At 40.0% G+C, this 23,589-nt stretch overlaps 2 long non-coding RNA genes across 3 annotated transcripts; both read left to right on the top strand.

The window, feature by feature from the left end:
• The first annotated feature begins 6,460 nt into the window (after positions 1-6,460).
• On the top strand, positions 6,461-7,145 carry LOC136227496 (uncharacterized). Its single transcript, XR_010688099.1, has 3 exons — positions 6,461-6,681; positions 6,771-6,883; positions 6,971-7,145. It is a non-coding gene; the product is annotated as an uncharacterized lncRNA (long non-coding RNA).
• A 14,943-nt stretch (positions 7,146-22,088) lies between these two features.
• LOC136227738 (uncharacterized) lies at positions 22,089-22,956 on the top strand. Of its 2 annotated transcripts, none has more exons than XR_010688209.1 (3): positions 22,089-22,298; positions 22,387-22,499; positions 22,588-22,956. It is a non-coding gene; the product is annotated as an uncharacterized lncRNA (long non-coding RNA). The 2 variants fall into 2 exon arrangements; XR_010688210.1 differs by having other exon boundaries at positions 22,581-22,956.
• Positions 22,957-23,589: the final 633 nt, after the last annotated feature.

The following is a 23,589-nucleotide window of genomic DNA, read 5'->3' as shown; positions in this document are numbered from 1 at the left end:
TCAGCTTCTGACACCTTTTTGTGTTTTAGGTGAAAAGGTCTGCTACATGTCCAAAGCCTCAGTCTTGGGCCATGTAATTCTGCCACCTTTTTCGTCTGCGATAGTGACAGAGGTACGTTGACTTGACGTGCCCTCTATAACGCTTGTACTTTTGGTCAGGCCTTGGGAATATGCATACCAACTGTATATCCACTATGTTTTATGGTCTTCTATTTTATAAATGGTCCTCTGGATGAATGATTAAGCTTTCTGTATCTCAAGCCCCTTTCTTTTACTTGGCTTTAAATTAGTTTAAGACACTTAACACACAAAGTTATTGAATAAATGAATTTGAGCTTTAGGATTATTTTGATTAATTTATTTTGGGGTTCTGATTAATTTATTTTTATCAGATTCAAAAACTCGCAGAAAATTATGTTTCAACAATCTCCCCATTTTTGAAGTTGACAAAAATTTCAGAGAAGGAACGTTAGCGTCTTGCTCCCCCAAAGTTGTTGCATTTACTCTTGCTTCTGATGGCTCCCCTAGAAGGGTTGTTCTTTTGAATCTGGTCAGAGGCTTTTGCTAATCATTGAGCATAAATAGGATAGCCTTAAAAGTTACTGATATCAAGCTTTCAATAATATTTGGAAAACGTCAGAAGTCAGATATGATATATATTCTTGATGCATTCGAAAGCAAGTAGAAGTTGTGATTTGGCAGCAAGCTTAGTTGTATTAAATCAAAGGTAAAAAACAACTAAAAGTTTTACATTAGGCTGATCAGCCTTGCATAGAAAAACAAAATAAAAGGAAACAATCTACCATCATCTTAGCACCCAAAAAAAAAAAAATGGTTCATCATCATCATAAATCTCCCTACCCAATCCTAGCCTTACTTAGTGATATCAATGTTGGTAGGCTTTTGGGCAGTTGGGCATTCTCAGCAACAGGCTGAGACGGAGGCAGAGGCTCAAGACTTCTGACTTGAATTTCCTTCTCTTTCTCCCCCATTTTTTCAACATCTAATGCAAGGGGCCCGTTGGGTGTTCTGGATAGGAGATGCCTGGTGTGAATTCGGAGGCGCATAAAACTTTGCTTCTATCCATTGAAGATCTCTAAGGCCATACGAACGACATCTAGATTGAATTCTTTTCTTCTAATAGCTTCACTTAGGAGTAGCCGCAAAGCCTTCGAGTTCCAAATGGAGCAATCAGCTAGAGCATGAGTGTATTTCTAGTGAATACTGAGGATAGATGTATCCAGAACCTTATGTTGATTGACGATGGTGTTGAGGCTCTGGGACATGGCTTGGTTCTGGGAATAGAAAGTTGTGACTTTCTTATCCAAAATTTCTACGGCAGCCTGATTGTTATTCAGAAGATGAATTGCTTCAGTGATCTGATCAGTGGAGTTTGGCGCCATAACCTGAGTAGATAAGCCTCGAAGTTCAAATATCAACTTAGAGAATTCAGAAGAAAGCTGGGCAGAGACTACATTTGCCGTATCAGAACCTGAGGGAATGCTCCTGATCATGGATTCAAACAGAGATATATGTTGAAGCATAGTTAACTGAATAGAACCCATTCGTTCTGCATAGACATGAATTCCTTGTTAAGACATCAAAGCTGCCACGGTATGAACTAGGCTCTTGATGCTAGCCAGCTCATTGAGAATGATGGAGGTAGAGCTTATGGTTTGATCATTAGTTAGAGAGGTGTGTGGTTGAGTAGCTTTAAAGGCCTTGGCCATCTCTGTTAGGTGCACGGTTGCAGCAGCCAGAGTCTCTGCTACCTCGGATGGGGATATGTTTTAAGCAGTTGAAGTAGAGGCATTATGAACTTGAGAAGTAAACTGAGCATCAAAAGGCTCCGAGATCAGCAGTTACTTGGGGTAGCTGCATGATAGTTTCTGTTGAAACACAATTTTCACATAGATTTTAATTATGATAAAAATATTAAATTAAATGTATATCTCCATAATTAATAACACATTAAAAGATAAAAATGATTTATTTATACTAATGTGTTTGTTGAAGTGTTTGATTAATTATAAGCAAAAGTTCAAACATATTAAATTGGGCCTTAAGGCTTAATCCAAGCCCATTATCAAGAAGGCTTATGAATCAAAAGTTTAAGCCCAGATCATAGAAGGATCCAGAAGTTCTCCAGCCATCTCTAAATCAAGAGAGTTTCGGAAGACAAGAATCAAGCCACGCTTGACAAGATCAACAGACGATCAACAAAGACAGAGTTGACATGCACACAACTGTCAATTGCCCATACCTGATAAGGAAAGTTTCAGAACCACAGACGGCCTGTCTCCTGGTCAACCTGAAAACTTTGCATGATTTGGTTAGACCAAGAAGACTAACTCCAACCAACTCTGAGCAACAGCGCAACAAACAAACCAACAGACAAAAGATAGAAGATGATTGGCTATAGGCACTGGCCTCTAGAAAGTGAAAACGACAGCTGCACGCTTTCCCTCTCAATGGTTATTTTGAAATTCGAAATAACCTCTGCCTCAAGTGTCAACTATAAAAGGCCTCTCATTTGCAACCTTGGAATACACACAGACATACGAGAGAAAGAACGATCTTTAAGCAAAAAGCTCTTAGTGATTATCTCTTGAAGTTCCAAAGAGAAAAGCAAAAAGCAAGAACTTCTTTACACACACACTTTCATAATTCTTGTGTAATCTTTTCTTTCAGTTCATTCAATGTGTTCGTAGATTAGAACAAAAATCATCAATTCTCTAGAATAGCTCGGAAGCTCTATTTTTCGGTATTTAGCAAACAGAGGTAGATGGTTAGTCTGAGTGTAGAATTATAGAGGAAGGTACTCTGTAATTGGCTCAACAACTATTGTAAAGGATTGTGCTCTGCCAGAAAGAGCTCAGTAGTGGATTAAAGCTCGGAAGACGAATTCCGGAGACTGGATGTAGGCAGGAGCCGAACCAGGATAAATCTACTGAGTATCATTTTCAAACTCTTACTCCGTATATTTGCTTGCTCATTATTTTGGAACTGTTAAACTAACCAGAGTATTATCTCTAACGTGCAAAGTTCGGAAGCCCTCTTAGTGTTGCTCTTTGAATCAAGGACAGAAGTAATCTTAGTTACTAGTTAACTAACATTTCCTCTGAACCTCAACATGTGCACTCTGATCTATACTGTGTGGTGTGAGAAACGTTTAAGAACGTACAAAAGTTTTAAATCCTTAATAGTTCCATTAACCCCCCTGGAACTAATTCTCACATAACTAAAGGACCAACAGTTTCTTCCACAGAGGTATTGGTAGAGAGGGATGTTTTTAGACCGGCCAAGAGGGCATCACTTTTAGAGATTGCTAGATCATCAGTGATGATAGTCGGAACATTTGTGATTTGTGCATCAGGAGCAGAAGGCAGGACTGGGGAATAAGAGGCTTCAGTTCCTCTGGTGGGAGTAGGTGCTCTAGAGATGGAACGAGTGTTGGTGACTTAGGAGAGGAGAGATCAACAAATCTTGTTCTTTTGGTTGGTGGAGGAGTGTTGAGTTCTGAGTTAAAAGAGGAGTCATCTTCGATGACAGGCTCATCGGGGTTTTGAGAGATCTGATCATCAACAAATATTGGCTCCTCACTTTGATTGGCAGTTGTGTGCTCAGTATTGTCATGGTCATGAGATAGCTCTAGGAGTGGATTGTCTTCTTGAATCGGTGGAGAGGCTTGATCTTCCTTTTGAAAATCAGAGGCTTGATTTTCTTGAGGAAATATGATTGACTGGGGAGTTGGAATAATGGGTTCCATGTGAAACATTGCGAAGTAAAGTTTCTTGTAAAGTTCAAGTCGTATGTGTACTTTAGGAACGTCGGCCAGTTTCGAGCTGGCCTTAACATTGATAATGAACTTCTTTAGGGGCTTTCGTCCAGATACTTTCTTGAATCTCACAGCCTTGAGATCATATGCTTTTACTTGTGGAGGTGGTGGAATTGATCTAAGTGATGGAGTGGGCAGCTTGGTAGGTGACTTTCCAGACCCACTTCCAAGATAGCTGTCCTGGAGAGCAGCTTTACTCAATTGGAGCACCTTCTGGATGGTGCTATCATCCTCATCATAGTCTTCTGATTCTTGTTCCTTATCTTCACAAGCTTTACCCTTTGCCTTCTGAGAGGCCAGAAACTTCTTCTTTTCATTAGGAAAGCTAGCCCGACGCAGATTTTCCACTCTGTTGTACTCCTTTTATTCCTCTATCAACTGACGAACATCAGAGGCCCTCTGAGCAACCATCTTGGCAGTTGCAGGAGAAATTATAGAGGTAGGAGTCTGACCTTGAGCAGACTTGACTTTCTTGAGCTTGAACTTCAGAGGTTGGTCTTTTCAGAGGCTTTTCGCTTGGAGATCCTCTTTGCTTTAAGTTCTTCACTTGTGGATTTATAGGCTTTGTTGTCTTCCAGACCATCAATTATCTTCTCATTTATAATTGTTCCAGAGGTAGGTTCCATACCAGCTGGAATTGAAATATTGTTCTCATGGAGGATAAAAGTGATGAGGGATCCGAAAAGAAGTTGGGTCTTACATTTCTTCATTGCTGCTATCAGAAGGACTGGAAGGTTCAAGGGTTTCTCTTCTAGTATATGCCACATCAGGCAGAGTTCGAATTTGGAGATAGAGGTGGTGGAGCATTTCTTGGGTAGAATGTAGTGAGCCACCAGATAGTGAGCATATCGTGGTACAGCTTCAAGAGATGTTGCGATGAGTTCTCCGTAGAGGTCTGGAGGAGTCATATAGGTAGGAGGGAATGCAGTCTTGCTTTCATCACCAGATTTTTGGAGTTCTGATCCAACCAGATCTACCTCCAGTAAATCAACTATTGTTTGAGTAGAGACGTAGAAGTTTACGTTCTGAACAGAGGTGACCATATGGTCTTGGTCTTGTGGATTTACATGAAAGTTTTGGTAGAATTCCACAACTAGCTTTGGGTAGATCACGCTGGGAATGTTGAAGAACTTCTCCCATTTGTTCTTCCTTATCCAGGTGGAGAATGGTTTGGTGCTACTCGTGTATTCAAAATCGAAATACCTGGTGTCGCTACCGGATTTTTCGAGCACGAACACCGGAAGCTAAATCGTTTAATCGTCACCAATCAGAATTAAGGCGTGATTGGATACCGGAAATGGTTGAATTTTAAGGGATAAGGGGGCCTGCGAAATAGAGATTTTTGGTTCGTTTGTCGGTTACGTGTAGGGAAGAAAAACTTGATTAATCACCCTACCCCGCCCAAATATTGGTACTAAAAAGATGTGGTTTTTGTGTTAAATTTGTTTGATTTATCTCAGTTTTATTTGTACTTTCATAATATAATAACGACATATAATTTAATTACATGATTAATGTCGTAGGTATTTAATATTTATGTAACGTTAAATCATTAATTATATCCTTTTAATTTTAAGAAATTTGGACAACATTTAATTCGCATTTATATAACATATAACTACGAATTAACATGTTTAATTTTATATAATTCGGGTGACGGTTAATTCATATTCCTATAACATAGAACTGTGAATTAACTCGTTCAGTTTTCGTTTATTTAGTACCTTTTAATTCTTATTTCTATAACATAGAACTACGAACTATCTCGTTACCTTTTTCATTTTTTTTATACCCTTGTAGCACATACATATAAATGGAAACATTCCACGTTAATTAAGTTTTATTTTTTTTATTATCGTTTTTATACCTCTATGACATAAAGATATAAATCGATTCATCTTAACTTTATAGTGTACACGTTTGGTTTATATCCCTATGACATAGAGCCATAAATCAAGTCGTTTAATTTTTCGTAAAAGAAAAAGGTAGATTAAATTTAATCATATAAAAACAAATGATATTTTACTAATGATATAACACATATGTTACGTGAAAATAAATTGGTTGAGCGATGTAAGTAATATGAAATTAAGTAGTGAAGGGTCCAAATTAGAAATGAATTAAAAGGGATTGGAAGGTTAAATTAGAATTTTAGACAATTAAAAGAGGGCCTAATCTAGCTTAACTCAAATAATCAGGGACCTAATTAAAACATGAGGGATTTAATTACAATTTGGATTAACAAAGGAAATTAAAGGTAACATGGGGGGGGGAATTAAATTGAAGAATAAAAAATAAAAAGAGTCAAATTGGTGAACTAAATAAACAGGGAGGGGGCGAAATGTAATTAGGAGGGGTTGAATTGAAACAAACAAAAATGAAAAGAGTCGAATTGGAGAACTAAATAAACAGGGAGGGGGCGAAATGTAATTAGGAGGGGCCAAAATGCAATACGGAGGGACTTGATCTAAACAGTTAGAATGATAGGGGGATGAATTCACAAAATTATAGAAAAAAGAAAGGAGTAATGTGGGATTTCGTAAGGGTAATTTGGGAATCTAAAATAGTAGGGTACATATTTGAGTTTTTAGGGTTTTATCTTCAATTTTCATTGTGCAGCTTCCCCCCTTCTCTTTCTCTTTTCCCTTCGCCAGGAGTTGCGATCTCCGCCTGGGCTTGCTCCGCCGCCTCTTTGCTCTGCCGACGGTGGAGTCGCCGCCATCCCGACAGCAACGGAGCATCCCCCTCCTTCTCTCCGTCTTCCGTTTCGAAGCCGGAGCGCCGGATCTCCCTCGCGTTTTGCGCAGATCCGCTCCGATCTGTCCGTCCGCGGCTAATCCATGGTAAGTCCTCGCTTTTTCCCCATATTCCCTTTCTTTTCTTTCTTGTTTCGAGCGTGTCGTTCTGATGGCCATTTTTTTTGTGTTTGCAGGTGAAACAGAGCTGAACCGCTTCTGATCCGTGCCGTTTAAGGAGTTTATAGGCGGACGGCCGTCGCTCGGCTCCTTAGAGGTCCGATCCACCCCCGATCTGGTTTCTCCAAAGGTAAATCATGTCTGAGATATTTTTTTTTGTTTATGTTCATTCCTTCCCCGTTTCTTAACTTTTTCTCGTGTTTTTCTGAGTTCCTAGAGCTCGGGACGCAGATCTTGGCGACTCATTAACTTGTTACGGACCAGAGGACGCGGGGATGGTTACTTATGTTTTTTGTTACGAATATTGTGCTCAAATTGTATCCTGATGACATTTATGGGGTTTTCCAGATTTATTAATGAAGAAATTTGTCTCCTTGCTAGTTTGTAATTCATTTTTGTCTATGGTTCCCTGAATCTGGTGTTTACATGAAAGTGTCTGCTTTCTTACAAAAAAAAGGCTTATCCTTTTGGAAGTTGATACCTGGATTTTTCGAATTTGGGGGTTACTGTAAAAAGGGTTTCTTTTTTTATTAAAGTTGTATTGCTACTCTTGGTTTTGGTGTGTTAGGGCTTTCATTGTAATAAAAGAGTCATTTTTTTTATAAAGCTTCCACCTTTATGGGGTCTTAGGGTTTTCATTGTAATAAAAGAGTCATTTTTTTATAAAGCTTCCATCTTTTAGGATCCAGTGTGTTTTCACTGCAAAAAAAAAAAAGGGCTCTACCTTTATAAAGTCTCAGTTTTTATTTTTTTCATGGTTTAGTTAAAGAATCCAGAGTGGTGTAAAAAGTGAAAGGAGGAAACTTTAGTGTTTAGACATCTTAAGGGATTCTTTTAGATCTGGAAAATAGGTATATTTTCCAGATTTCTTAGATCTTCTGCATTTTTGAGGCCTTTTATTTTGTTTCCAGAACCTGGAAACCAGAAAAAGGTCTTTAAATGCCCTTCCCTTGATGTTTGGACATTAAAGCTTCCTCCTTTTTTTATTAAGGATATAGATCTGAGACCATTAATGGAAACCTTAATGGTTTTGTCTTTAGAACCTAGAGACAGAACCATTAAGGTTTTAATGGTCAAGAATTTCTACTTTTGGAAAAAAAAGGAAGCAGTAATAAATGTTACAAGAAGAGATGAAGTAGGTTGACAAAAGAACAAAAAAAAGGAAATATACAGTAATAAATGTAACAGAAAGTGGGTTGACAAAGGAATAAAAAAGGAAATGGTGATCTTACCTTTTGGAAGATCAGCAAGAGAGAAGAAGCTGCCTCTTTCCTAAATGACTACCCTTTTTTTTGTCCCCCTTTTGGGTCCACCAGCCTCTTTATATAGGCAGATTTTTCAATTATTTAGCATAAAGTGCTTATTAATTAGTGTTAAACTAAATTAATTAGTTTGGTATGTTTCAAACACTAATTGATTGTTTATGGGCTTTGGATTTGGATTTTGCCCTCTGGACCCTTATAATTTCTTAAGCCATTTAATAAGATATTATGTTCATTCGTCTTTGTTATTTTCATCACATAAACATTTAGTATATAGATTTTATTCCATTTTTAATTACTTAACCGAGAATTTACAACTGAAAATTAATCACTATTTTATAACTTGATTATTTCATATTTTTGCTATAACTCTATTAATACAATTAAACATTATTTCATTCATATTTAATCAAAGAAATAACATTCCTTTAATTAATAATGAACATCCTAATTAATCGGTTTAATCTTTATAACATGAACATTTAACCGATTATAGGGATTATATACATAATTTCAGTTTCCTTTTGCAAAACATTAATTTATTAAGTAACTATCCACAATAAAAATATTCACGAAATAAATTGGCTTAAACTGGTGAAATCAGAAAAAACATGATAATTTATCCCGGACAAAATGGGTATCTACAGTTGCTCCCCTTTGCATAGCTTTATGCAATAATGATATACAAAGTATCTCTAGATATACATTTTGCACGCTTTTAATATGTTGTTTATCTTAAATAGTCGTCGATTCCAAAACTGGATCTCCGTGGTTCTAGGTGATTAAGGTTTGAATCGTAAGACTTCTCAGAGGGTCCTACAGAATAAACATTTCTATCTTGAATAGAAACGAGTTGCGAGACTAGATTTCACAGGAATAACAAGATCGAAAATAACAGAATCGAATCGTGAGACTTGATCTCAGAGGATTCTATGGAACAACGTTTCTATCTTGAATAGAAACGAATTGCGAGACTAGATCTCAAGGGAATAACAAGATAATAACAGAATCGAATCGTGAGACTTGATCTTAGAGGATTCTATGGAACAAACGTTTCTATCTTGAATAGAAACGAATTGCGAGACTAGATCTCAAGGGAATAACAAGATAATAACAGAATCGAATCGTGAGACTTGATCTCAAAGGATTCTATAGAACAAACGTTTCTATCTTGAATAGAAATGAATTGCGAGACTAGATCTCAAGGGAATAACAAGATAATAACAGAATCGAATCGTGAGGCTTGATCTCCGAGGATTCTATGGAAGGAAGTTTAGATGGGATGCTAAAATTTCCACTTCGCGACTAAACCGCAAGCATCCATCTCCTTGCAAAAACTAAATAGTCCTTTTGGACCAATGGGTTATACCGTCGAGCAAGGACAGTTTTGATCGAGGACGATTTTCACGAGGACCTATCCATTCGTGAAAGTATGGCGTGGTGGATACATATGGACTCGACATTTCTTTAAATTCTATACTTATCATGCATTCTAGACACTCTAAAGGAGGCAACTAGTGCATGCAGTGGCTCTAAGGAAAAAGGCGCACATATGTTTTATTCTGTGCGGTATGATGCATGGCAAGCAAATTTACTTCATTTTTGTTTATCTCCTTTTTTCAGTTTCTTCAAACGCCCGAAGGAATGTCCCAAGTAGGGATCATTCACCCCGGACTCATTTATCCGAACCCCGATTGTCTAAGAAGTAAGTCTGATTCCCTCCATATTATTAGTAAGTGTTTGCTTATGCTGCACAAAGCGGTCCCTATTGACCCTCATCTTCTCCACTTCATCATCCTTCTAGGGTTGGGGCTATCGTGGGAACCTGGTCCCTCATGAACGTTCTTTCTTTCATTATGGAGCAATACAATTTTCGAGACTCGATCGCCGCTAATTCATTATTCAAACTTCATCCTTTCGGGTTCTTAAGGCAAAAGCGAAATCTCCTACAATCTTCCCCTTTTGTGTAATAACATTCGTTAGCATCATGCTCCCCTCTTTTTTCATAAAAATTCATCAGTATTATGCGAGAGAAAAGAAAACAAGAATATAACGGAAAGACTTCTTTTATGTGAGCGCAATTATATATTAAAAGTATATACGTATATAGGGCGTGTTCGTGATTGACAGAGGATCAGAGAGAGATTTTATATATATATATATAGAATCATGTGTTATTCAAATACCAGAATAAGATGTTTGACAATCGTTTGACAATCCTAAGCACAATTATGCAAAATATTTCTTGACAGAATCAGAATTCACGGGGTTTGGCAGCTCGTTGCCATCCATGTTTGTCAAAGTCAACGCCCCTCCCGTGAACGCCCTCTTCACCACATAAGGACCTTCATATTTTGGGGTCCATTTCCCCCGAGGATCTAAGCTCTTTAAAATAATCTTCTTAAGCACCAATTCCCCCTCTCGAAACTGCCTAGGTCTCACCTTTTTACCATACGACTTTATCAGTCTTCTTTGGTACAGTTGCCCGTGGCATATTGCTGTCAATCTTTTCTCTTCAATGAAATTTAGCTGGTCATATCTTTTTTGAGCCCATTCCGAATCCTCTATTCTTGCTTCCATCATAATCCTTAATGACGGAATTTCGACCTCTATGGGTAAGACAGCTTCCATACCATAAACTAGAGAGAACGGAGTTGCACCAGTGGAAGTCCTAGCCGTGGTTCTGTACCCGTGCAACGCGAACGGTAACATCTCATACCAATCTTTGTAAGTCAAGGCCATCTTCTGTACGATCTTTTTGATGTTTTTGTTCGCGGCTTCAACAGCGCCATTCATTTTTGGTCTGTACGGCGTGGAATTGTGATGCTTAATTTTGAAATGCATACACATCTCTTCCATGGTTTTGTTGTTGAAGTTATTTGCATTATCCGTAATGATGCGCTCGGGTAACCCGTATCTGCAGACGATGTTGTTTTTCATGAACTTTGTTACCACTGTTTTGGTTACGCTAGCATAAGATGCAGCTTCAACCCATTTGGTGAAATAGTCAATGGCAATGAGGATGAAACGATGGCCATTCGAAGCCTTTGGTTCGATAGGCCCAATAACATCCAAACCCCACATTGAAAAGGGCCAAGGTGCCACCATTACATGAAGCTGTTCAGATGGCGCGTTCATGTCATCTACGTAAATTTGGCATTTGTGGCACTTTCGGACATATTTGATTCAATCAGATTCCATCTTGATCCAATAGTACCCCATCCTCAAGATTTTCCTAGCCAAAGCATGTCCTCCGAGGTGGGTTCCGCAGAACCCTTCGTGTACCTCTTCTACTAGCTTCTGATTGTAAGGATAGCATACACATCGGATTAAAGTGGTATCGTGGTTTTTTTTATATAAAATGTCTCCGCTTAGGAAGAAGCTTGTAGCCAATCTTCTTATCGCTCTCTTATCGTTACTAGTCGCCCCCTGGGGGTAGATCTGCTCTTGTATGTAATTCTTGATATCATGATACCACGGTTTCCCATCGGCCTCCTGCTCTATATTCCCACATTAGGCCTGGTCTTCATGCAACTTAATCTCGATGGCCGGTAGTTTTTGACATTTCTCTAGTTCGAATGCTGAGGCTAAGGTTGCTAACGCATCTGCCATTTGGTTTTCCAATCGGGATACATGTTCAAATTTGATGAAATGGAAACTTTTGATCATTTCTTGTATATGCTCTTGGTATGGGATGAGTTTACTATCTTGAGTTTCCCACTCCCCATTAAGCTGGTTGATGACTAAAGCCGAATCTCCATAAACTTTCAAATTTTTTATTCCCATTTCTAACGCAGCTCGGACTCCTAAAGCGCACGCTTCATACTCAGCCGTATTGTTGGTATTCTTAGTCTTGTTGTGATAGGGAAGTGTTGACCTTCTGGTGATACCAAAACTACCCCTATCCCATGACCCATGGCGTTGGAAGCTCCATCGAATCTCATAGTCCACACGTTAGGGGGATTTTCATTTACCTCGACAGCCACAATGTCTTCATCTGGGAAGGACACCTCCATCGGGTGGTCATGTTCTACGGGGTAATCGGCGAGAAAATTCGCGATCACCGAGCCCTTTATTGCCTTTTGAGTCACATATACAATGTCATATTCAGACAATAAGACTTGCCACCTGGCCAACCTTCCCGTTAATGCCGGTTTTTCGAAGATGAACTTAACCGGGTCCATCCTGGAGATCAAACACGTAGTATTATTTAGCATGTAATGTCTCAATCTCTGAGACGCCCAAGCTAATGCTGCACAAGTCTTTTCTAAAGGGGAATATCTGGATTCGCAGTCGGTGAATTTTTTACTGACATAGTAAATGGCATGCTCCTTTTTCTTTGTTTCGTCATGTTGTGCCAAGAGTGCCCCCATGGAATTATCGTGTACCGTTAAGTAGAGCAACAACGGCTTATCCGGATTAACGGGCTCCAATATCGGTGGAATTTGCAAGTATTCTTTTATCTTGTCAAGGGCTTTTTGACAATCTGGATTCCACTTGCAAGGATTGCACTTCCTTAGTAACTTGAAGATCGGCTCGCAGGTCGAGGTTAATTGAGCTATGAAACGAGCTATATAGTTCAACTTCCCTAGGAAGCCTCTCACTTCTTTTTCTGATTTTGGGGGAGGCATCTCAAGTATCGCCTTAATTTTGTCTGGATCAACTTCAATCCCTCTTCTACTCACAATGAATCCTAGGAGCTTTCCAGAAGTAATGCCGAACACACACTTCGAAGGGTTTAGTCGTATTTGAAATTTCCGGAGCCGCTCAAAGACTTTCCTTAGTACGACCACGTGATCTTCATTTGCTCGCGATTTTTCTACCATATCGTCCACGTATACCTCCATTTCCTTATGCATCATGTCATGGAATATAGTGACCATCGCCCTTTGGTATGTTGCCCCCGCGTTCTTTAACCCAAACGGCATCACCTTGTAACAGAAGGTTCCCCACAGGGTTACAAAAGTCGTTTTTTCTCTATCTAGCATATCCATCAAGATCTGGCTGTAGCCTGAAATTCCATCCATCAAGGATAACATATGGTACCCGGCGGTGTTATCCACCAATACATCAATGTGGGGTAACGAAAAGTTATCTTTCGGACTGACTCGATTCAAATCCCTGTAATTTACGCACATCCTTACCTTTCCATCCTTTTTTGGAACCGGTACCACATTTGCAACCCATTCTGAATAATTAGATACCGCTAAAAAGCCAGCATCAAATTGCTTTTTCACCTCCTCCTTTATTTTTAACAATGTTTCCGGCTTCATTTTTCTCAATTTTTGTTTCACCGGTTTGGATTCAGGTTTTAGCGGTAACTTATGCACCACAATGTCTGTATTTAGACCGGGCATATCTTCATATGACCATGAGAACACATCCTTATATTCCTTTAATAAGCTTGCTAGCCTTTCTTTGATGTCTTGGTCTAAAGTTCCATTTACCTTAACTTCTCTGGGCTCCTTTTCCGTTCCCAAGTTTACTACTTCTAGGGCCTCATCTTGTGGTTCCATGGTTTTCTTTTCCGCTTCTAACATCCTTTCAATTTCTGTAGGGATTTCTTCCTCGATTTCTCCTTCAGAGTCTATTTCATAGACCGAATTATCAAAATTGCAAATTGGTTCATAATTATCATGATTGTCAAATACCTCATCACTGCTCCTGAATGCACACATCATAAAAGGAAGAAGAAAGAAAAAAAGAAATAATAAATATTGGTATAGATATATGAAAATACAAGAAAGATGGTTGTAGGTGTGAAAACTTGCACTTTATTGAATAACTTTTTATTGAAAAAGAAAAGGGGCGCCAGATAACATTTCATTCTTTAAACCTTAGGCATAATTTAAAGAAATTAACGCTTATTATTAATCTTTTACAAGAAGATCATAAGTTTTCCAATTCTGGAGCTCTCCTTCACAAACAGACACCCAGTCACTTGGTCCTGGATCACCCTCGTCTTTCCCTATCACTGAAATGACCATCGTCCCGTCATTTAGCGAGAACCTTCCCTTACATATGAAAGCACTGCTTATGGGAGGAAACTCCCTTTTATCTTCATTGACCTCCCTATTTTCCAACCTGGCAAGGCGGGCTTCTCTTTTTTGTTGCTATATCTTCCACCTTTCGTGCCTAGTAGCATGGTACCCCAATCCTACTTGAAAGTAGTTTGCCAAAGGTTCCAAACAATCGGCCATTCCTTGATTATTCTTTCCTAAACCTCTTTGCGCCTGATAATGGCTTCTTATCATTTCCCTGGCCACTGCCATTACTGCCTTAGAGTGTCGGGGTATAAAAATTTGCGGCCCTTTAGTAGTATAGGCCGCACTTGCAACCTCGAAGGTTTGAAATGAGCTTTCGATTGACTCTTCGGCGACGTCGATGTAGGGTGTTGAAGGGCATTTTCTTATCAAGATATCCTCCTCCCCAGACACCTCTACTAGCTTCCCATTCACTATGAACTTGATCTTTTGATGTAACGAAGACGGGATTGCTCCTGCATAATGGATCCATGGTCTTCCGAGTAACAAACTATATGCGGGAGTGATGTCCATGACTTGAAAGGTGATGTTGAATGTCACTGGTCCAATTTGAATTGGCAACTCCACATCACCTATCACCTCTCTTTTAGTTCCATCGAAAGCCCTGACTAGAACGTTGCTAGGCTTTATGTATGAACTATCCACGGGTAGTCGAGCTAAAGTCGATCTGGGCATGATATTGAGGGATGACCCATTATCAATCAACACCCTTGCAACAGCGTGATCCTTGCATTTAACAGAGATATGTAGTGCCTTGGTGTGCCCCGTACCCTCCATCAGTATTTCATCATCTGTAAAGGTGAGATAGTTGGATGCTACCACATTACCTACTATATTATTCAGATTCTCCACCGATATATCATGGCATACATATGCCTGGTCCAAAATCTTGAGTAAAGCTGCTCTATGGGATGTTGACGACATTATCAATGACAATAAGGATATGCGAGCTGGTATTTGGTTCAATTGTTCAATCACTCTGTACTCGCTTTGCTTTACCAACTTTAGGAATTCACAAGCTTCATCCTCCGTAACAATTTCCTTAGTGGGGGACGTATCTGAGGTATCGAATTCTTTTTCCAAAGAGTCCTCTATCGTATCACCCTCTTTTGCTTTTCCTTTTCTACGCCTTTCTGTCCTTTCTCGACGTCTCTTTTCTACTTCCTCTGATGTGAAACACCGGCCACTCCTAGTCATTCCTGTCGTTCCAGAAATGTCAGCCAAATTCGCCACGTGACTGGTACTACAATTTTGTGGTACTACCATACTATCATATTTCCAAGGTACTGCCCGTGTACTCTTAAATGGAAAAGAAGTTGGAGCCTGAATGATCAACTTTGTCATGAAAGTAGATTCAAGATCCCAGACGAGAGCTTGTTGCCTTCTATCATAGTTAATCACTATAGGAATCGGCAATGATGATTCCTCCCTTTGCACCACGTTCACACCTGCCACTCTTTGATTTGATGCCTCAAAAATCAACATCCTCGCATCCATGCATTCTTGGACCTTTTGCTTGAACTGATCGCATTCTGCGATTAGGTGTTCCACTTTCTCCGCGTGATAGCTACATGTGGTTCTCCCTTCAGGATGTTCCTCGAGTAGTCCTATTTTGCACATTATGTGGTATAAGTGTTCCATTGGCATCATTATTTCCTCCACTTTGGTCTTGACCAAGCAACAATCATCATTCGTCACCGCATTCACTACCTTTGCATCATGGTTAGGAAGTCGAGTTTTTATTCACGTCTAGTTTCTGATCTCGTTGATTGAATTTTAACCATCCCGCTTTAACCAGTTGCTGAACTTTTCTCTTAAAAGCAGTGCAATTTTCGATATTATGCCCTGACACTCCCGCATGGTATTCACACTTGGCATTAGCATCGTACCATTTGGGATATGGCGGTGCCATGGGTTCTATAGGACTAATTGACACCTGTCTGCTTTGGAGTAGTTGGGGAAGCAGTTCAGCATACGTGATAGGAATTGGATCAATCGGCTCCTGGGGTCTCCTGGTCATGGTGTTTTGGGAAAAGTTATTCCCCTGATTTGAAGTATTGTTCCAATTCCTTTGTTGCGAACCCCCTGCGGCGTGTGCAACAAACCCATTTTGAGGTATGTTTGGGGCGAAAGCGCTTGATCCCTGAGAGAAGTTAGAATATTCTATAGATGGGTACCCGTGAATCATATGTGTCTCTTCCTCTTTCTTTTTCCCTACGATACCCTTCCGAAAAGCATTCTTGTCCGGCGAACTACTCTCTAATTTTCCCTTTCGTATGGCCTGCTCTATTCTTTCTCCCGCTACAGCAAAATCAGAAAAGCTCCCAGTTGTGTTGGCTAACTTCATGTTGTAAAAGGGTGGTTTAAGAGTATCCAAAAAGCTAGATATCATTTCCTTATCGGACAAAGGTGGGATCACCTCTGCCGCCTTGTCTCTCCATTTCTGAGCATACTCCTTGAAAGTTTCAGAATCTTTTTTCTCCATGGTCCTCAGATCCTCTCTATTAGGGGCCATATCCATGTTGTGTTTGTATTGCTTCATGAAAGCGTCTGCTAAGTCTTTCCATTTGCGAATATGAGCTCGATCAAGTTGGGTATACCACCTTAATGCTGGCCCCTTGAGGCTTTCTTGAAAAATATGCATTAAAAGCTTATCATTGCTGGCATAGGCTGCCATCTTGTTATAGTACATTGTCATATGAGTTTGTGGACAAGAAGCCCCTCTAAACTTCTCAAATTCGGGAGATTTGAATTTGTAGGGTATCACGATATCTGAAACCAGACAAAGTGTCGTAGCGTCTGTGGTTCCATTGACCCCTTCGATGGCCTTCAACCTTTCTTCCAGCAGACTCATTTCTGTAACAAACTTTCTCAATTCATCTCTTATTTTTACGTCATCAAGATCTGGGACGACGGGTGTTTCTTGATGAACCTCCTCATTCCTCGGTATTTCAATAAAAATAGTATCTTTCTTTTTCCCGTGAGAGGAAGAAGAGGTCCCAACGCCGTGTGATTCAGGCGTTTTCTGAGTCTCTGTTGCCGATTTTCCTTTCACAATATCCATTAGTTGAGTCATTTGATCCTTTAGATCTGCAAGCCCAGCCAACTTAGCCACTTGTTCCTTTAACTCTTCCATTTCTTTCCTCATTTCTTCATATGCCTCTTCGTTTATCATTCTTACTCTTGCTCGGGTTTCGTAAAAAGGAGCCAGGGGTGACTATATCGTTCTTGGTGAACTGCTGGCGTTAAAAGGAATTGTTAATTAAAATCTTTATTTTCATGATTTATGTATAGCAAGGAGAGAAGAAAAAAACAAATGACATGCAGACAAATACTTATATGAAGATTACAATACATCAAAACAAGTTTTCCCACACAATATCCGAAATATGACATAACAGATAATATTCAATAAAATCTCGATCGGAATCTTCATTCGTGATTGCCATAGAACTCTAGTTCTCTGATGAGTCCATTGAGATAACATGATAAGTTAACTCCACTAGCATCAGATATCACTAGCTGGTCTTTGAGTTGTGCTAACTCCTATGCTATGCATCGAGCTCGTGCCGCAGTTTCCCTGAGAATGGTCATGGCCCTCTTAATTTGTTCCTTTGTCAAGTCTCCTTGTTCTTGATGGAGTTGATCCTGATCATACAGCCGCTGCACATCGTCTCACATGCTATTCACTTGTTGCTAGCTAGACTGATATAAAGCTCTGAGTTCCCGGATCTGGTCTTTATTCTCTCGAAGTTTTCCGGTTGCTTCCTCGACACAAAGTTGGTGTTTAAGAGCTGCCTCATCTCGTTCATGGATCACTAAATCCCTCTCATAAATCGCTGCATTCCTCTCGTGGATTACCAATTTCCTATCGTGGATTGCCGAGTCTCTTTCATGCTCTACATAAGCTATTCTCCTTTCTAACTCCTCTATCCTCATTCCCATTACTCATTCCTCAAGCGCTTAAAACCCATCAATTGCCATAGGCTGAGCTTCCGCAACCTCATCTAGGTTGGGGGATCGAGGCAGCTCGTTAGATTCAAGGACTTCATCATCTTGCAAACATAGAGTGAGTTCCGTCGCGAACCTTTGGTGCCAGGAAATATATTCTCCGCTAATGCCCCCGGCCTGGTCCCGATTTGTGATAACTTTCAAATTTTCCCAAGCCTTTATTACGGCATTGACTTTGTCACTAGTGTTTGCTTTGCCATAAGTGAAGTGGGCTTGATTCAGACCATATGTAGCTGGGACAAACTGACAAGATCCGGCCTATCTTCTTACTAGCAAGGGGCGTATCCAGTTCCTCCCCATGGACCTAACAAAGGTACCCATAGGAATTCGCCACAGCGGTATATGGTGTTAAGCTTTTCTTTCCAAGCCGGTAACCACACGATGTCGGACGGTTCTATTTTCTGAAGGAATCTAGACCATTCTTTCTTCGATGGACGCTTCTTTGGCCATATAGCTTCCCCAAAATCTGTGACATAGTTCTTATACTGGTTGTAACTCTTATTGTATTTTATTTCTGGAAAGCCAAAGCGCTCCGGGCAGTGAAGATGACTTAGAGCCCATATGCATAGCAGTGGCGCGCACCCCACAAACCTACCACCTCCATTAATTCTGCAATAATCTAAAGAATGGAAGGTTTCTGCCAATATCCCTATTACAGGGTTTACACCTTTAGCACCCTGAACCACCTTTGAGAAGTAGACAACAACCGCTGAGTCTACTCTTCCTAAATGTCTTGGAAACAGCACTAGACCGTAAATTAATAAGGCCAACATCCGAGTTCCATTGTCATTGCAAAGGTTATCTACTGCAAATGCCATCATTTTAGGCACACTAAATTCTCGATCTGTTTTCCATCCTTCTATATCCTTGGCTTGAAGCCCTATCAATCTGGCCAGCTGTTTCTTTGCCTTTTCATTGTTATTATACGAAAAGAGTCTGCTTTCCTTGGTTAGCGGGACATGGGTTAAACAGTGGTACTCTTCTAGAGTAGGAGTCAGATCGTTCGTGCCGAACGTGAAACATCTGAGGCTAGGATTCCAGAACTGGACCAGTGCTTTAAGCATACTGGGGTGAGTTGGTATGTATATCAAGTGTCGTATCCACCCATACTCATGGGAGAAAGCTCTCACTACTGCAGCTGGCAACATCCCAAATATGTTTTTTAACTCTTCTAAATCATTTTGGTTGAAATCCGTTTTTACTCGGTCGGGGGTCACATGCACAGCCGTGACGTCTCCTAGCCTTTGTTGGCTCTCTGCTGATCATGCCTCCACCGCCCTTTCTTCGAATATTTCATAGGCAGGTAGTTCCATTGGGATTTTATTGAATATCCTGTGTTATGCATATTTCAGATAAAGGGTTATATAAAAAAAATGAAAAAAAATGTATAAGCGATGATTATTCATGGTTGAATGATATGTGTCTCTTATTATGATTAAGATATAACAAACAGATCTCCCGGGAAAAAGATATCATTCATAACGATAAGGTATCACATTTTTCTTGAAGAAACAAGCGAAGGACAACTGCTCCTTTGTCTAGACTAATCCATTTTACACTTTACCCCTGTGGTAGTGGGCCCTAATTGATAACGTTTGAGCAGAACTGGTACTAAGACGTGTCAGCCTCCGCCAAAAGTTACTTTTACAAAATATTTGCCCTATCATGTGCGCCTATCTGAATGAAATAGGGGTGATTGGTCCCTTTTTTTTCTTTTTTTTTGAACCCATCACCCATTGTTTCATTTTTTACAAAATCCTACACTCCGAAAGGGACTTGAACATAAATACAACAGAATGAAACAGTCTTAAGAAGTAATCGGCTTGTTTCAACCTTTCCTTTACAAAATATCTACTAATATATGCATCTACTAGAATGAAATGATAGATGGCTATCTTCACCATTTTCTCTATGAAGATCAATCCACTATCATCTCACTTTACAAGGCTCCTAATTTATATATATAACAAAAAAGAAGGATGAAGGCTCGTTTTTCTTGTTCAAGGCTGTATTCCCCTTTTGTCATCTTCACCCTTCTGGGAGGACACTACCAATCTGCCTCAAGGGCCTCTTGAAGCCCTCCGATTACCATATCATCATTGAGGAATTCGAAAATATCCTCGGGTAGCTGCTCGTGACGCTCCACGTCGAGATCTTGCATGACTTGTCCGGGTGCTGCTTGGCCTATCGGAGCCATCAAAGGCTCAAAATTATGATTGATTTCAACTCCCAAAGGTTGGCTACCATCACCCATTTCCATGGGTTCCTGATTAGTGGAATCTGAAGACGCCACCTCTTGCTCTCTCAGATCCCCATCTTCGTCCTCTTCTTCGCTATCCTCTTTTGGCTGGGATCCTCTTTCCTCATCATCTTCTCCCTCTTCACTGTCCTCTTCTGATTGGGATCCCCCTTCTTCGTCATCTTCCCCACTATCATAATCAAATGGGATCGGCTCCCCTGCGTTCATTGGCTGGTCATGTTGGAGTATGTTCCCATCTTGGAGTAGGTCTAAACCGTTCATAGCTAGTGGGACAGTGTTGTAATGAGTTGCCGCATGCCTTTGCGCATTTATCGCCCCCAATGGGATGACTGAGGGGAGAAGTTTGACTCTACCATCAAAGTGGTAGTTTATGGGATTCAACAAGGCTAGTGGCACATCGTCAATGTGGTAATTGTTATACATCATCAACTTTTGCTTGACCTCCAGCCAAGCATGCCTGTTCCTAATCGGGTCTTGCATGGGGTTGATGGCATAGTTGCTTTCCAAATGGACCACGTATCGGTTTAGGATTGGAATCCCATCCTCCCGCATTTCTAGCTCCTCCCTGATGTCAAATACAAAGAGCCCGTATGGGAGATTCGGAGCAACATGGAGGATCTCGAGCGATTCCTCGTAGTCCCCATACTTCAACAGCCAATCATTAAAATAAGAGACAGCCCAGGGGTTCTCAATCCAGTAGTGAATACAATGTATCATCCATGCCTTGTCTAAAATGAACCCCATTTTCCCTGCTCGAGAGAGGTACCATAACAGTGAATATGCTTCATGTGGAAAGCCGAGTACATCTTCCGCTGCTGTATAAAAGCAGTTCAAGTGTGGGAAAGTAGGGTGCCAGTCTGTAAACGTGACCGGGGCATTGTGTATCCCATAATGATGAAGTAGGATGTCTTGATGAGTCCCGACCATCTCTCTGGCCCTATCCTCTAAAACAGCTCGGGTGATGTTTATCATAACGTCAGGGGGTAGCTCATTGCCCATAGGAACATTCCCTATCGATTCATCTTAACTTTATAGTGTACACGTTTGGTTTATATCCCTATGACATAGAGCCATAAATCAAGTCGTTTAATTTTTCGTAAAAGAAAAAGGTAGATTAAATTTAACCATATGAAAACAAATGATATTTTACTAATGATATAACACATATCTTACGTGAAAATAAATTGGTTGAGCGATGAAAGTAATATGAAATTAAGTAGTGAAGGGTCCAAATTAGAAATGAATTAAAAGGGATTGGAAGGTTAAATTAGAATTTTAGACAATTAAAAGAGGGCCTAATCTAGCTTAACTCAAATAATCAGGGACCTAATTAAAACATGAGGGATTTAATTACAATTTGGATTAACAAAGGAAATTAAAGGTAACATGGGGGGGGGGGAATTAAATTGAAGAATAAAAAATAAAAAGAGTCAAATTGGTGAACTAAATAAACAGGGAGGGGGCGAAATGTAATTAGGAGGGGTTGAATTGAAACAAACAAAAATGAAAAGAGTCGAATTAGAGAACTAAATAAACAGGGAGGGGCGAAATGTAATTAGGAGGGGTCAAAATGCAATATGGAGGGACTTGATCTAAACAGTTAGAATGATGGGGGGCCGAATTAACAAAATTATAGAAAAAAGAAAGGAGCAATGTGGGATTTTGCAAGGGTAATTTGGGAATCTAAAATAGTAGGGTATATATTTGAGTTTTTAGGGTTTTATCTTCAATTTTCATTGTGCAGCTTCCCTCCTTCTCTTTCTCTTTTCCCTTCGCCAGGAGTTGCGATCTCTGCCCGGGCTTGCTCCGCCGCCTCTTTGCTCTGCCGACGGTGGAGTCGCCGCCGTCCCGACAGCAACGGAGCGTCCCCCTCCTTCTCTCCGTCTTCCGTTTCGAAGCCGGAGCGCCGGATCTCCCTCGCGTTTTGCGCAGATCCGCTCTGATCTGTCCGTCCGCGGCTAATCCATGGTAAGTCCTCGCTTTTTACCCCTATTCCCTTTCTTTTCTTTCTTGTTTCGAGCGTGTCGTTCTGATGGCCATTTTTTGGTGTTTGCAGGTGAAACAGAGCTGAACCGCTTCTGATCCGTGCCGTTTAAGGAGTTTATAGGCGGACGGCCGTCGCTCGGCTCCTTAGAGGTCCGATCCACCCCCGATCTGGTTTCTCCTAAGGTAAATCATGTCTGAGATATATTTTTTTTGTTTATGTTCGTTCCTTCCCCGTTTCTTAACTTTTTCTCGTGTTTTTCTGAGTTCCTAGAGCTCGGGACGCAGATCTTGGCGACTCATTAACTTGTTACGGACCAGAGGACGCGGGGATGGTTACTTATGTTTTTTGTTACGAATATTGTGCTCAACTTGTATCCTGATGACATTTATGGGGTTTTCTAGATTTATTAATGAAGAAATTTGTCTCCTTGCTAGTTTGTAATTCATTTTTATCTATGGTTCCCTGAATCTGGTGTTTACATGAAAGTGTCTGCTTTTTTACAAAAAAAAAGGCTTATCCTTTTGGAAGTTGATACCTGGATTTTTCGAATTTGGGGGTTACTGTAAAAAGGGTTTCTTTTTTATTAAAGCTGTATTGCTACTCTTGGTTTTGGTGTGTTAGGGCTTTCATTGTAATAAAAGAGTCATTTTTTATAAAGCTTCCATCTTTTAGGATCCAGTGTGTTTTCACTGCAAAAAAAAGGGCTCTACCTTTATAAAGTCTCTGTTTTTATTTTTTTCATGGTTTAGTTAAAGAATCCAGAGTGGTGTAAAAAGTGAAAGGAGAAAACTTTAGTGTTTAGACATCTTAAGGGATTCTTTCAGATCTGGAAAATAGGTATATTTTCCAGATTTCTTAGATCTTCTGCATTTTTGAAAAAGGTCTTTAAATGCCATTCCCTTGATGTTTGGACATTAAAGCTTCCTCCTTTTTTTATTAAGGATATAGATCTGAGACCATTAACGGAAACCTTAATGGTTTTGTTTTTAGAACCTAGAGACAGAACCATTAAAGTTTTAATAGTCAAGAATTTCTACTTTTGGAAAAAAAGGAAGCAGTAATAAATGTTACAAGAAGAGATGAAGTAGGTTGACAAAAGAACAAAAAAAGGAAATATACAGTATTAAATGTAACAAAAAGTGGGTTGACAAAGGAATAAAAAAAGGAAATGGTGATCTTACCTTTTGGAAGATCAGCAAGAGAGAAGAAGCTGCCTCTTTCCTAAATGACTACCCTTTTTTTTTGTCCCCCTTTTGGGTCCACCAGCCTCTT

Source organism: Euphorbia lathyris, chromosome 4 (assembly GCF_963576675.1).
Source record: "Euphorbia lathyris chromosome 4, ddEupLath1.1, whole genome shotgun sequence".
Classification (NCBI taxonomy): Eukaryota; Viridiplantae; Streptophyta; class Magnoliopsida; order Malpighiales; family Euphorbiaceae; genus Euphorbia; species Euphorbia lathyris.
Note: the sequence above shows the minus strand (reverse complement) of the source record. Positions and strands in the feature narration are given on the sequence as shown.